The sequence below is a fragment of the Diospyros lotus genome, chromosome 8 (assembly GCF_014633365.1).
Source record: "Diospyros lotus cultivar Yz01 chromosome 8, ASM1463336v1, whole genome shotgun sequence".
Lineage (NCBI taxonomy): Eukaryota > Viridiplantae > Streptophyta > Magnoliopsida > Ericales > Ebenaceae > Diospyros > Diospyros lotus.
This window is the reverse complement of record NC_068345.1, coordinates 701,883-718,846: the sequence shown is the minus strand read 5'-3', so window position 1 is coordinate 718,846 and position 16,964 is coordinate 701,883. Positions and strand designations below refer to the sequence as shown.

Here is a 16,964-nt window from a genome sequence, read left to right as displayed (position 1 = left end):
TTCACCTCCTTTTAACTTAAGGGTGAACCTTACCCCTCAATTAGTGCTACGAGTCTCCCTTCAATTTTGAATGCTTCTTCCTCATTCTTTCTCATCCATTATCTCATTTCTCTTCCTTCTTCTATTTCATTTTCTTTCTCAACAAGTCTCTCGTCACCTGTCTCGCCTCTCCTCATCGATCGCAACTGCATCTTCTCTCGCCACAGAAAGGCAGTGAGACACCAGGCAGCAACGACAAGAACCGATTGCTGGTAGGGGTGTTCAAAAAAACTAGTGCACCGCGGAAACCGGCCAAACCAAACCAAACCGAATCGAACCAGTTGATTATTTTTTTTTTTTTTTTGCAGTCCAAAACGATTTGATGATTGTACAAACCGCATGGTTTGCGGTTTGTATAGTTGTCAGTTCGGTTTTAAACCAAATCGCCCAAGAAAATATAAAAAATATATATTATTATAAATTCACCTCAACAGCCCCTAGAACCCTTATTATTATAAAAATCACTCTATATTTTTATAAAAATATATAACAATTTTATAATAATATATAACTATTATAATTACTAACACATTATAATAGTTTATAATAATATATAATTATTCTATCTAATATATTTATAATATATTATATATTGTCAATAGTTATTTTCAAACCGTGGTAAACTGCACCAAACTAGACCGCAGTCTGGTTTGATAGGAAAATCGCATCAGCAATTTGACTTGCTGAAAATGGTTCAAACCGGCCAAACCGCACCATACACACCCCTAATTGCTGGAGAAAAAAAGGGAAAAGAAGATAGACAAGAGAGAGAAACAAGATAGGTTTGAGAGAGACCCACCCTTAATGACTTTTTTTTACCTTTATACTAACTAAAGATCACGTTTACCTCGGTTAAAGAGGGTGAACAAAATCGCACTCGAAGAGAAAAGAGACGGAGGCTCCACAAAATTGACGGGGGGGTGACATACACCCCTGTTCATGGTGGTGCACAAAATCACACTAGAGGAGTAGTCTACAAGCACGAACTACTATTAATTGCAGATGAAAGCAGATGAAAATGATGTCGTTTTGATTTGGTCTAGACTTAGTTTAAGAATTCTTTTTAATAACTAAACCTTGTTTTGGCAATAATACACACACACACACACACGAGGAAGAACGTTACAATCACAAATTTCGTGAAGAGAATAAGAATCGAAATCAAGACTTGTAATTTCAATTTAAAATGAAGTGTGTGATTTGGAATAAAGTGGACAATGGGAGCAGAGTCAAAAGAGAAAAGGGGAGGAGGCGCACTAGGAGTAAAAAAAAGTTGGAAAGATGGGATTGGAATGGAAGCAGGGCAACTCACAAAAAAGTCTCAAAGCAATTGGACAAAAAGAATGTGTGGAGAAGGCATCAGATTCCCCATATTTGAAACAAACAAACAAATGGAACCACCACCCACCACCCGCATTTGGGTCTTCTTGTGATCGATCGACTAGAAGATGTATGAATCCAGTGATGCCCAAACTTGTTCATCGTCCCTCTCTCTCGAATAATTGAAAGTGATTTTTCACTAACAAAATTCATTGGATACAACAACAGAGTCCGCCTAATTCTTGATGGGATCTAGTCACCATTCCAGGGATTGGCTTGACTAGTGGATAACAACAAAATTCCTCAACTCTACTCTACTCTAGTCTAGTGACATAGTGAAGGAGGAGGAGGAGGGAATTATTTATTAGTCGTCGGGTGCTTATGATTCCAACCCCAAATATCTTTTTCTTTGCTTCCAACATAGTAACCCCCACAATTTCTTCTCTAAAGCAGCAGCATACTGAAGAGTCTCTCTTTAGCTGTAGGTTCCTCCCCTAAGCTAGCCCCAAATATTTTTATGGATTTTTTTGCACGTTATCGATTATTGTATAAACTTTTACACAAACAAGTTCATAAAATCGAAGCAACAGCCCTTACATTATTAAACAACGAGAATTACGGTAACAGTCAACACCTACCAAATTGTTGAAATCTTCAAACATATGAAAGGAATAACAAAATCAACAAAAAAGAAAACCAAGCAGAGAGCAGGGCAACTTTCTTATGATACTCGTTTTTTTTTTATTTTTACTTGTAATTTAAAATTTTGAAAAAAAATAAATAAATTTACCGCTTCTAAAAATTTGAAAATAAAAAATAAATTTGATATTTGTAAAAGGAGAGTTGCTCCTTTTCGAAATAATTTTTATTAAAATCTTAAGCAGGATGTCGAAAATAAGATAAAAAAAAAAAAATAGCAGGATATATGATATCAAATGCAAAAGTAAAAAACGATAGAAAATGAACTTGTTTGGTAGCATTTGTTAGCAACTAGCATTCTATACTTTTCCCGTATTAACTACCTTTATATTTAATCAACGGCGATAAAAGGATTCAAGCGGATTCGAACCGCTAACCTCCCAAACACGATTCTCAAGTGTCTAGGCGCTCTTACCAATTAGAGCTTATGAATCCACCACATTTTCAATGTTTTATTATTGGTAAATTAAATATACCCAATTTCACCAAAGTGCCCCCCAAATCCACATCAAATTCACCTGCCTATCCATTTTGCCCACAATTAAAATTTGTGAATCACCCACCAACATCATACCACCCGAAATAAAACGTGGTAGCTAAACAAAACCATAACAATATCAACGTACTACGTACACCTAATCCGTGCCTAAAAGGCAAACTGAACGCGTCATCCCTCATTTACACCAAAAATTCAAACCTTCAAAAGAATATGTTTCTTGTGTAGAATGCGGATTTAATTTCGAAATTAACAAGCCAAGCCTTTTTTAAAGAGTCGAACCCTTGGTATTAATTTACGCAATTAAAAATTTGGATCAAGTCGATCCAAAAACGATATAAAAATAAACAAATTAAATACCACACCAACCGTTGTCTCAAATTAATCACCCCCCACCAGGCGTGTGATCAACCCACAACAAATTCTTAACAAATCGATCTATCCCACTAATTAGCGCCAAACGTTACTTTTACAACCCACTAAACAAGAAACCCCACGGACAAAATAAGTTCAACGATAAAATAAGTTCAAGACAATTTTTTCAATTACAACACCTACACTTCACAAAAATTTCATGTAAATAGGAAAAACCACCTCAACTTATACGAATTGAAATGACCACACCTGCAATTCAAAATTAACCAAAAATTTATTTTGCTCATATAGCAACATTAAGGGTTGAAATTCTCAGTAACTTGTAAAAATAAAATTCAAGCAGAAACGCAGAGATTTACACTAATTAAATCTTAAATGATGCACGTATACTTTTCCCTAATGCCTTTAATAACTTCATACTGAACTAGTAAAGGAACTGATCAAGTCGAGACCGTTATCCTGCAGAATAAGACCAAAACGTTACAAATTTTTTAAAAAAATCTGTGTGTTCCTGAAACAATAAAATTACGAATAATGCAAGTCTTGAACAGACTATTTGCGGGCAAATAAATGACTAGTAAACAAAAGATCAAGCAATACCATCCCCTAGCGCTAAATCTAACACCAGACATTTGTTAACCACACCCCGCCTCAATAAATAGAACGCATTCTTAACCACAGCCACTAATCAAACATTACAATCAACATTCAAAGCAAAGATAAGAAAACTATAATCAATAGCCTTAACATATATAGTATAAAAACGCAACTGATGCATGATAAAAGTATACAAATAAAGCAGAATACAGTACTTCCAACCGTTTAAACATCACTAAATTTTGCCCAATTATTAAGGAAAGCATAAAACAGATCATTTAATACATAACATTGGAAAATAGGTAAAGTGACCTCCTCCTTTATACCAAACTGCTTTCTTGAAGGAACGCTTTAACATATCTACGATAAAGAACCATACCACAAAAACTAGAAAAAAAAATATACCCAAAATTGATCACAGACCATCCAGTGGTAATGCAAGATGAACCGACAACAAATCAGTAATACCAAAGAACTAAAGCGAGACAATTAACTAAAGGCAGGCGAGACTCAAAACTCCAGCAACATAAAACCAATGAAAAGTAACCCCTTTACAAACAATAAGTGGTAACACCTCTTTCAACCAAAATAGTACCTCTTCAAGTGCCTTCAGGAAAACATGGTTCACCATCAAAAGCAGCAGCATATCGATATTCAACAACCATTCACCAATATCAGAGCCAGCAGAAACCCCAGGATCTTCCAGCAGCAACCCCAAGATCTTCCTGATAACTTGCAGCGCCGATTAGCAGCCACACCGTAGCGATCACTCTGCCGCATTGTGTGCTCTTTACAACTCAGGTTAGTATGAATAACTTCTCAGCCTATAGCATATTACAAGAATACTTGAAGCTAGTAGACAAACGACGTAGAACGACCGCCATCCCGTTAGCTACAAAAAAAGTTCCGAAGTACTGACGTAACAAAACTGCACAATCAAACATCTTTTGCAGTGACAACATAACTATGTAAACATTGTAGGGAACTTAAATTGTTACCCAGTTGAATCAAAGCCATTTGGTAAAAAACATAAACAGATAATTTAACTTTGAATGCTTCCAACTTATTGCAAATCATTAATTAATTTCCATAACTTAAGGCCACACAATCTAAATACTTTGGAACCTGCATCTCAAATTTGGATTAAAACCTGCACTTTCATAATATGTTTTGGTAAGATGATAGCTCGCTCTTTAATATTAATATTATTATTATTATATTTTGTAATACTGCCGACATATTAGATAAATTGATAAAGAAAATTAGAAAATTACTGTAAAAGCAATGATTCTTGTACCTCTTGCAATATATAGCCGTGGTGCTTAATCCGATATCCTCGCTATTGCTGGATCAATAAAATGGACAGTTGCATGGACGTCCTAGTTGCCTTGATTATCATGAAAGATAAATCATACACAATCAGGACGCCCACCCAACGAACTGTTTGATGCAGATAAAACGAAGCAGCAAGAGAGAGAGAGAGAGAGAGAGAGAGAGAGGGGACACCCGCAGAGAGGAGAGTCGGGCAAAACCCCGTACCATCTCCCCTCCAAAAACAAAATAAGAATTTTATTATTTTTGGACCGGCCATGCAAGCGCACCTGACATGGCAACGGTCGAGTAACAACAGATAAAATATTCAGTATCTAAAATATCTTCCAGCCTGCCACATGCACAAGCCAAACATATACCTTTCGAATTTGAACCCATACCAAGAATATCTGAGAAATTATCAATCGCGTCGTTATAAACTTGAGTTACAATCGAAGGCACCAAATAAACAACTTCTAGGGACTTCATTGCGTAATCGGCGCACAACCACCTCTCCTCCTCCATCTATGAGATCGATTAAAGAACCTGTGCATCTGCCGGCTTTGAGCAGCCTTGACGCGACAGAAAAAGATCCAAACACAAAAATCCTGGTTAAGAAACAACAGAACGGAGTTAGCCGAGTAGATCTGATCATTGATAACAGAAGCAACAAAAGCAAAACAATAATACAAAAAAGTCGCAAAATCTAGCGCTCGAATTTGCAAAGGGTACCGGTTGAAGCATCGTAACATTTGAGCCGAAAACACAGGAACCAAAAGATAAGAGAAACATTTTTCATAAACTGATCGGTACCACAAGATCCAGCATAAAAGGAACCTAATCGTTCAAACACAGAGCTGGTAAATATCACTACAGATCTACCGCCAAAGAACTTACCAAGAAGTGCCAGGCATCGCCCAAGAACGGATCAGCAACGCAGGTCAACGGATCTTCCCTAACCGCGCCAAGGTCCTCAGGATCTGAAGGCAACGCCGAGCAGAAAACGATTCTTGAAACACAAGCCTTCAGATCCGCAGCGGAAGGCAGACCGCTGAATCAAAACGCAATAACACATGATCAAATCGTAGATCGTTGAACGATCTATACCGATCTGAAAAAAGATATTAACGAGGAGACGCAGACTCTATTAGATCTGAGGGAGAAGCAAACAGAGATTGAGGATGGAGGAACGAATGGAGAACAGAGAGCCAAGGGGTTGTGCGGTATTTAATAGCAGGGAGGCCCGATCCAACGGCTGAGATTAACTAGGTTGCGTAAATATCGGTGGCTGAAAGTTCGCGGGCGAAGATAAGATGAGGCGGTGAATTGACTAACATGGGCCGGCGGCTTTAGTAGACTTTTTTAGGGAGAAAATTCTGGATTTCGTTTTGGGTTTGTTTATTTTAAGTTATTTTTTAAATTTAATTTTTGACTATTCTAATTGCATTTTATTACTTAAGAATTCAGTCAAAAAATTAGTTTTTTAAATGTTTTTATATATTTTGTTCCAAATAATTGAAAAAGGAAGAATTAGATCAAATTGATTTTTGATTTGAAATTGTTGATGATAATTTAGTTTATAATTTAACAAGTATCTAACAAATTTAGTTTATTTAGAAAGAGTATAAATCTAAAATTTTGTTTTAACGAGATATGTATGAATTTTAGCTATATATATATATAATTAGCATTAATAATAATAATAATGATAGCGGGTTCAAACTGAACTTAATCAAAATTTGATACTTTTCTAATATGTAATCAAGCATTTGATAATATTGAAGTCATTATTTTGTAGAGCTTGGAGATTTATTCGGTTGCAAATTCTTAAAAAATTTAATAGATGCCTGCCTTAACTATCAAGGTGAGGATATGAATTTTCTGTCTCTCATCAACAGCCACATTTCCAACATATGAATTTTCATATTTGACTCAAAACTTAAATATGTTATAATATTTTTTTCAAATAAGCAATTTTCATGCCAGACAAACGATTATGTGATTTGTGCAATAAAAATGAAAAAGAATATATTGCCCAATTTTGAAGAGGCATGTGACAAGAAAGAATTTTAATTCAGACTAAATTATAATTTTAATTTTGGTTAAATTATAAAATTTATAATTATTTATAAATATATATATAAAAAATTAAAAAGTCAGCTCAAGCCTTGACCCAGCCAGCCAAAACGTGGCTCCGCCACTGCATATATATTCATTGTAAGCATCATATTTTAATGAATTATAATTTAATTATTTTTTTATTTTTATCTAACAAATTGTTCCATCAAATGTAGGTGAAATTTAAAAAAAAAAGAGTAAAAATGTGTCTGAATCAAATGCTGATGAAAGTAAAAATAGAAGATCAAATGAAAATCGAGACTATTTAACATAATTGAGGAAAGAAAAAGAACAGAACAGAACATTTAGCATAAAAAACTATGCCAATCATGCGCTATTTGAAATGAAATTTAAAATTTCTTTCTATTTTATTTTATTGTTTATAATGTCACAACTTAAAATATAAAATTTCATTAAATTTTATGGATTTATATTCAATTAATCTATTTTTTAATAAAAAAATATTCTTCGTATTAATAATAATAATATTATTAAAATAAAAACTATTATAAAAAATACATATACCTTCGCATGTTTATATTCTGCAATGAATATAACTAATATGTTAAATTTTAAGATTAATTAAACATATTTTCAATATTTTAAATAAAACAACAAATTAAGTTAAATTAAATTAAAATGCAAAAATACTTTAAACTAACCTTGGAGAGTGATGAAGCCCAACAAGGCGAGACAGACTGTCATTCTTCCTTACAATTTCTGGAAGATTTGTTACTAAGATATACATGCCTAAAAGTAAGTAAATTACCTACATTACCGCTACTTTTTTTTGCAATAATAAAGAGTTTGAATTTCAATTAATTATGGCCCTCCAAATAAACAAGACAGATTTGTTAACTACAAAGCACGGCGTTAAAACAAAAGGATTCAAGCGGATTCGAACCGCTAACCTCCCAAACACATTTTCAAGTGCCCAGGCGCTCTTCCCAGTTAGAGCTTATGAATCCACAACCACGAGCACAAAACCTCCCCCCCCAAATATTCCAGAAAAACATCAATCAATAACCAAAACAAACCATGCATTGCCAAATCTTTACAATGTCACAAAAACCCTCAAAGCAGCTAACAATATCATGATCAGATTAAACATTAACATAATTACAACAGAATTTATGATGTTTTCCAAAAAAATTGCATTTAATAATATATTACCACCCACCACCGCCCCCCTTGAAACAATTTAGCAGAAACTGTATTTTAAGTGCGGTGAGGATCTTTTCTACATTCAAACCAATTAGATTTACTGTCCGTACTTGCAATTGTTCTAATAATTTTCATTTATTAATAAAATATATTAAAACACGTTAAAACTTTCTATAACACCTACAAAAATGTTAAAAAGTGGACTGAATTCACTTGACTGACCAAAAACAAAGGCAATTATCAGTTCTAACAAAAAAATGATACCATCTTAACCAGATTATATTGGCATCACAAGTACACCATTAGGCTGAAGATAATCATAAATAATTACAAAAATTAATTATTAAAATAAAAAATATCAATAAATAAAATAATTTAAATAAATCTACAAAAATATTACAAAATTTTATTATATTATTATTATATTACATTTTTAAAATGCATAAATGTGTAAAAACTAAGATACACCTATACTTTAAAAAAGATTAATGTACTTAAAAAGATGAAAGAAAAAAACCACATAACTTTTTACTAAATAAATTTAATGAATACACTAAAAATACGAACACTTCTTACTAGTTAAATTTAATGAATACATTTCAAAAAAAAAAAACAAAAAATGCTTAATACTTCCAATATCTGCCATTTTCTTACACTGCTGGTAAAACACAATGTCGTCTTCTTGCACAGATTAATTTGTTTGCGCAGAAAACTTGCCAAACTCACTACATACCAAGTATCAACTAAAACTGGTTTAAGGAAAAATAACTTGCAACCAGCCAATTTGGTTTTGCGGCATCAGCTCTTAAAAACCCTTCGCAGAACATGCGGTTATAAATAATTTACTTTTAATAAGCAGCAAATATAAACTCTAATAAGGACAAACAGGAGCTTATTAACCCCTAAGAAACCCGTGATACAATCATCCGGAGGGCGCTGCTGAAACAGGACAAGAAAATTTCAATTTTTAGGAACATGATAAATAAAAAATAGAGCTCAACAGGCAATTTCCTATTCACAGTAAAACTAATCCCCCCATTAGCGTTTAAAAATAAATGTAAAGGAAAATATCAATTACAACTACGATAACATACAATATGCCTTCCCCAAGGGCATACAAAACGTCTTAGGAAAAGCATATTAAAAAGACAGGAATACTTCCCCAAAAAATACCAACTGGTTAATTCTTGGGTTAAAAGGCTTAGACAGCTTAGACAAAGCCTTCACAAGCCAACCCAAAGTATAATGCACTACTTTCTTTAAACCTCTTAAAACAAAGTGCAGAACACCACCGATTACAAAACAGCATGTACTTGATAGAGACGCAAGAATGCAATCCGGGTGCTGAATTGACACATTAACGCACACTTCGAGAACATTAACAAGAAAAGATACCTCCCAACTTCAGCAAAAGATGCTATATAATAGCTTGTTAGATCGACTCCAATACTTCGGTTGATGAGGAAACATTCCACCGTTCCGTCTTTTTAGTAATTTCTTCGGGTTGCCAATAGTAACACGCCAACTATGGTAATAAATTCTTTGACGGACGTAACAGCAACACTCCGGCAGATTCACCACAGCCATCAGTCCACAGAATCTTGTAACCTTCACAATAACGCCAGTAACAAACTCGAACCCCAACAGCCTAATCAGATTAGGCCAGATGATCCTTGAAGCTAGTCACATACATCAAACTACAACACCAATATCATAAATGGACATAATACAGAAACTGCACTATCATCTTTCGAGGTAGAAGTTACAGTAGTACCGGGTAGAAATTGATAGGAATTTCAACTATGTAATACCACATTCAAAATCGTGTCACATGCAAACTGAAACAATTTCACAAACTAACGATGTATTGCAAGCTGTCCAACGATTAATAATTAACTGAGCAAATTAATCTTTGTGTAATCAGAACGGCGTTCGAAGATATCTCGTAGAATAATTTCCAGATCTGCATACAACTATGCTATGTAGTATGGAGGAGTATCAGATAAGACTTAACACAAAATCTTCAATGTGGAAGAAATGGCAAATTAATATTACGATATTGGAAGGTCAATGACATCTTGCAAGTATATACCGAAATTAACAGTTAAAATATTTTAAGACCAATATTTAGCGTATAGAATACTTCCAGTTGACATAATAGCTATCAACGAAATTATGAGAACAATTGCCGGATTTGGAACAATCCTGTGCTCTATTGTAGTAAGGCTAAATGAAATTATTAATAAGAGAAGAGGATACAAGGTCAATTTTGAAACTTGATGTCAAAAGGTTTAAGGCATAGATTAGTGTACCTCTTGCAATGATATCCTTTGGAGTTAATCCCATCCTTCCTTTTGCTGGCGATCAAACGCATAAGACCATAGACGTCCTTTTTGCCTTTCGTAATGGTTAGAAGTAACCATTTAGGCAACTAGGACGTCTAATGGACCGATATAAATCAGATGGAAGAAGCAAAAAGAACCAACAAATAAAAGAGATGCGAGACACGACGAAGGGAGAGCCGGGCAAAACCCCGTGCCATCTCCCCTCGAAACACAAAAAGGAAAATTTTATTACTTTTTGACCTGCCATGCAAGCGCACCTGACATGGCAAAGGTCGCTTGACAACAAAGAAAACAGTGCATCTCAAATTTACTCCAGTCTGCCACATACACAAGCCAGACACTATACCTTCCTCGCATGTGGTCGCATACCAAGAACATCGCAGAAACTGAGTCACGTACTCATATACTCTCCTAACAAAAAACACATCCAACAAACCATTTCTACAGCCTTCAGAGAAGAACGAGCGTCATCAGCATCTTCACAAACCACGAGAAAGAACTATCTTCAATCAGCCGGACCAATATAGATGCCGTTTATGACGGAGATCAACAACCGCAGAGCAGGATAAATAGATACCGTCTTAGATCTGCAAATAACCAAAAGGGAATTAGCCATGACTGCATCGGATGGTTAAGGAGCACGTCCATACACAAATCAAACATACGAGAGAATAACAATGCAAAAAATACTCCATACTCCAGATGATTCCTGGACGAAGACACCCCGTGCTACCTCGATCGATTAGATCAAGAATCGCAATCGCTGAACCAAAAGGGTTCATTCATGTCAGATTTCTCAAAATGGAAAGGCCATAGGGAACAAACAGGAAATTTTGTTCAAAAACAGATCTAACCAGGAACAAGAACATACGAATAGAAGCAAGCACCTATCGTTACACATCCGATCAGCAACATACCTCAACAGATCTGTCGAATCAGCGACAGGCTCTTCCAGATCTGAAGGCAGGGCCGAACAGAAAACGCTTCTTGAAGCACATACCTTCAAATCGAAAACAAAAATAGAATCGCCTACCGAACGCCCTAGTATCCATGATCAAATTGTAGATCGTCGAAGGAAGCATGCCGGTATGAAGACGGAAATCCAAGACGAATCCTAGAACCTCGTAGATCTAAGAAAATCAGGGAGAGGGAGAGGGAGACGGAGAGGGGCATTGTTGACGATGAGGAATGAAGGGAACACAGAAGACTCAAGAGGGGTGAGGGTTATTTATTAGCAGGTGAGGTATGATCCAACGGCTGAGATTAGGTTGCGTAAATATCACGGGCGTAAATATCACGGGCGGAGCGTTCGCGGCCGCAGATGAGATGAGGCGGTGATGTGTTTGTTTTTTCTTCTTTTATCAAATTATGAGGCGGTGAATTGAGTAGTATTATTGGGGGAGGTAAGGAATCCTTAATCGGACGGCAAGGGCGAAGCTTCTGGATTTCGGTTAGGGTTCAATAAATAAATGATAAAATTATCCTTATTTAGTTACACAAGCATATCCTGTACTAGGCGGCTAATTACTTAAATATCCAGCCTCAAATTATATTTTACAAAATTGTAACTCTTTCAAAACAGTATGAGAATTGAAATTTTAAAATTATAATTTTTATCAAAATTTATCAGATCTATTGAATAAAAAATTAACATTAATTTGTCCCACTTATATAGCATTTTCTAAAATGAACAAAATAAAATTATATCAAGAAAATGTTGAAGTCCTTTTGGAATCAATAATTAAAATAAAATTGAAAAATATTTTAATATTTTTATCAGTTTATTAAATTTTTTATAATTCACTCAGATCATTTTTTTTATTTATAAAATTTTAAATAAAAAGTCTCATGAGTTCTTTTTAGTGAAACTAATTCAAATGCCTGATGACTTGGTTAAACATTGTAAAAAATAAATACAAGATTTACTAGAGAAAGGCCTCGCTAAAAAATCAAAATCCTCCTGGTCTTAGCCTTTTAAATAAATAAAAATGTTGAAATAGTATTTGAGAGTGTATAAATTTTCGACCACATCTGATTTATTTTGAAGTCAAATCAAGAGAGAACACTGATCTTCTTCGGATTAGGTAGACAAAGCCTAAATATCTGAATTATAAAAAAAATATATATTGAAAGTAGAAGAAGGAACGCCCATATTAGTCATAAATTACAAACCATTTAATAAGACATTGAAATGGATAAGGTATCCCTATCCCTAACAAATCAGACTTATTAAAAATATTATATAAAGCAAAATTATTTTCAATTTTTGATTTGAAATCTAGATTTTGGCAAATTAAGATCGCAAGAGATAAGTATAAAATAGCTATCAAAGTCTCTTTTGGACAATATGAATGGAATGTTATGTCTTTTAATTTAAAAAATGGTAAATTATATAAAATCTCTTTGCAGTTATGGTCATGTGCAACTTATCCCCTGTATTTTTTATTGTACAGAAAAATTCTCTTACACTTTTAAAATGTTGCAACTAGTCACAATTTGTTGTTATTTTTCATAATTTTGTGTAATTTATTGATTAATTAATGCAATTTTTTGTATTTTTTTGATATATTAGAATTATGTGTGTAGAATTATGTATTTTGTATTTGATTGTTATACAAAATTATGTAAAATAATAATAAATTGTGGCTGATTGCAATATTTTAAAAGTGTAAGGGAGTTTTTTGATGCAATCAAAAGTACAGGAAGGTAAATTACACATAACATAACCCTAAGTGTATGTGTTTATATAATTTACCCTTTAAAAAATGCACTATAAGAATTTTAAAATATTATGAATGATATTTTCAAACTTTACAGTTTATATTGATAATATTTTAATATTTTGTAATAGGATCATATTATTTGTACATCAAGAGTTATACCTTCGATTATATACACGCGTGCAAATAACTAAAATATTTCTCGCATCTTACCATTTTAAATAAAAGATATTTTAGTCATGAGCTCCACGCCACCTCACTGTCTCGCTTCATCGTTTTGGATGGATGAAAGCTATTTTAATTATTTTAACTATATTATACAACCTAAAAGGTAGATCAAAAAATACAAATAGCATTTTCCTTTCTAATAACATAAAACAATATTAGAAACATTTATTAACTGTGAGGCATGATCTAACGGCTGAGATTGAGTAAGTTGCACTGTCGTAGATGAGATGAGGCGGTGAATTGAGTAGTATTATTAGGGTAGACAAGCAATCCTTAATAAATATTAGTAGTTTTATTTTATTTTGTTCAACTTTTTATTTTGAACCTTGCTATTTGGATAGAATCTATCTAGATATAATTGTTTTTTTTGTCATTTCAATTATTAACGTTAGGATAATTATGTCATTTAACATTTTATTTACCAACAATACCCTCTCCAGCTACAATTCAAAATTTCATTCTATCTCTTTCTTGTTAAATTTAAATTTTAGTTTCTCATATGATTTAATGAAGTTTTAGAATCCCAAAAGTCACAATGACTTTAAATATAAATTATTCTTTTTTGCTCGAATTGATTGACGCACGAGATCACTAAAAATATCAATAATAAAATTCGTCCAATAATTCAGACAAGCCCCAATTTCTGGCGAATTGCATTTAAATGTAATCCGCCACATACACATACAGTGCTAACAACTGCATCCTAGATGCAGTCCACTGACTGCATGCAGTGGCAGTACGGGCCAGTGCATATCCCAATGATATTTGGTTATTATTATCGTTACTTTTACCTAAATTTAACCACGATTTTGGAATTTGTGGTTTTGGAACTAAAACTGAACATGATTTTCATTTCGACTCCCAACCCTTCTAGTTCCAATTCGAACTGGTTTAATAAAAAAAATAATAATTTGAACTTTATTTATTTAAATCAAGTTGCCTCAAAGGAATCAAAACCCATTTAATTAACTTACTATTTGAATTTTTAATCCCTTTATCTAAATAATAATTATTTTTGAAAATACTAGTTATTATATATTCAGTTGTAATCGCATATAAATCTTTACCATTATTGCAATCTAATTCAAATTTAATTTTTTATTATTGTTGTGTTGTATTATATATATATTATATTTATTTAATTTATTTTGTAATGATTTGAACCAGTTGTGATTTGGATTCTAATTTCAATTTTGATTCTTTATTTTTAGAAACTGTTACAGGTTATTTCTCGCTCTATTCTGTGTGGGCTGGACTTAATGCAGTGGTTCAGTCCAAATGCTCAAGGCTCAGTAAACATTGAACTGAGCTCGTAAAAGTGAGTCCGTATAATACTGGAGCTCAGGCTCAAACGTTAGGACCAAACGAGCTCCCAGTAACGTCTCTGACTCATCAGCGTATTTGGGCAGGCTCTCAGCTATGTCCTAAGCGAGTTCCCAGCGATCTTTGTAGCTCGTCGGCTCAGCTCGTCAACTCGCATTATTGAAGGGGCGTATGTCGCGGTATATCAGCAGGCCAATGGCCGCCCTGGCTGGACTATTCGAGCCCATTTTCTCAGCCCATTTGGCCGACCCATGCCAGTTCCTTCATGTCCCTCTCGCAACAACATCATTACAGTCGTACTTGGGTTTTTGGGCGTTCACCTCAGATCTTATCTCATTAATGACGGATCTCATCTACATTAATGAAGATCTCGTCGACACCTTTGCTGCGGCAGGGACGCCCTCGTCGACTATTCTATCCCATCACTTGTACAAGTATGGAGCATACAGAAGGGCTTCTTCTCATATATATATATATCGACCAGCCATCTTGAGGGCCGGGGTATGTACTTTTTTCTACCAACTTATGAACTCCCGATATATTTTGTTTACCCGCTCACTGACTTGAGCTTCGGAGTACCCTGCAGGGACGGGCTGACGGCTCAGCAAATCGGACCTGATACTTCATTATTTCTCTCTCGAATCCACCATGCCAGTGCGGGCCAACGAATCTTGGTTGACCAATTCCAAACGTCGACAGAAACCAAAACTGAATTGTAAGTTTACGATTCTGATTCCGATTCCAATTTTTGAACCAAAATCAAAAAGAAAATTTCGATTCAATTTTTAGAAAAATAATTTCATTTCCATTTACAGTTCAAAATAAAATATGACCATGTCTACTTTTACCTACCTTATCTAATATAACTTGTATTCTCTTTTACTGGACTTATAATACTTTTGTTAATAAAATATTTTCTTAAAATATTATATTAATAAGATTTGAATTTTTGACATTTAAAAAGCAACTAATTTATAGATGACTTTAAAAATTAATTTATTTAAAAAAAATAAAAACTAAACTCAACTTGTCAAGTGTCACCAAATGAAACGTCGTTTAAAATTTTTATTTTTTATTTATACGTGCATAGCACAAATTAACCCCTAAATTTATATACCATCGCATATATAAATATGAAATGTGTTTATTTCTAGAATATATAATTTTAAAATATTAAGATTGCATTCTCTTTGTTGTTTTTAAGTCATTTTTAATTTTTACTTTTCTAAAATAATGAAAACGTGTTCTCTTTACTATTTTTAAAAATATATTTTTGAAAACAAAAATAAAATTGTAAAAAAAAATTCAAAATAACAAAAAGTTATTTTAAGTATTTTCATACAAAATAAACTCAAAATATATTTATTTATTCATACTTTATTATTGTAATGGAAAAGATATTACAAAATTCATTAACTTTAAAATCTATAGATTTTTTTAATAATATATTAATATTAAATATTTTTAATTTAATGAATAATCAAATTTATTGAATAAAATATTATTAAAAAATTATTTTCAAAATTTCAAAAAGAACGCATTTTCTAATTTTCTATTTTGAGAAATAATTTTTCAAAATGACAAAGAGAACACATTTTCAATTTTCTAAAAACAGACTATCAAAACAAAAAATTAAAAATAAATTCAAAATTCAAAACTAAAAATTAAAAAGTAAAGAGAACACAACCTAAAAGTTTGTACCATCATTTTCAAGAAGTGGTGATACTATTTGCAATTAAACTAAATTCAAGGTGATTACTATAATTTACAATTTCGAATAATTACACAAATCAACAATTTTTTTAAGAATAATAAATTAAATATAGTCTAAAAATGTAATCAAAACAACAAAAAATTCAAGAATACAATTAATTTGAAATTGTATAGTTCAATAGTGTAATTAAAATAACAAAAAGTTTGAGTGTCTAAATAAAAAAAAATGCAAATATAAAGACTAAAATATATATTTTATTAAATAAAAAAAAGTAAAAATATAAAAGTTAAAACATATATTTCGCCAAATGAAGATGAAATGAGACTTGAAGATGATGGAAAGCATATTTGGGCTCACATGACATGAAAAGGCAAAGAAGAAAAAGGGAAATGAAGATGAAATGAAACTTGAGGATGATGTAAAGCACATTTGGGTACACATAACATGAAAAGGAAAAGAAGATGGAGTGGTTGGAGTGACTTGGAATTTTGATCTGCAGAGTCAGAGTGGGCATA

The 16,964-nt window shown here is 33.0% G+C and overlaps 1 long non-coding RNA gene across 5 annotated transcripts; it reads right to left on the bottom strand.

Moving 5' to 3' along the window:
• Positions 1 to 2,911: 2,911 nt before the first annotated feature.
• LOC127808757 (uncharacterized) lies at positions 2,912 to 11,678 on the bottom strand. Of its 5 annotated transcripts, XR_008024972.1 has the most exons (6): positions 11,382 to 11,678; positions 11,162 to 11,227; positions 5,735 to 11,051; positions 4,122 to 5,445; positions 3,289 to 3,388; positions 2,912 to 3,178 (listed from the first exon to the last, which is right to left on the bottom strand). It is a non-coding gene; the product is annotated as an uncharacterized LOC127808757 (long non-coding RNA). The 5 variants fall into 5 exon arrangements; XR_008024973.1 differs by lacking the exon at positions 3,289 to 3,388; XR_008024971.1 differs by lacking the exon at positions 2,912 to 3,178 and having other exon boundaries at positions 3,185 to 3,388.
• Positions 11,679 to 16,964: the final 5,286 nt, after the last annotated feature.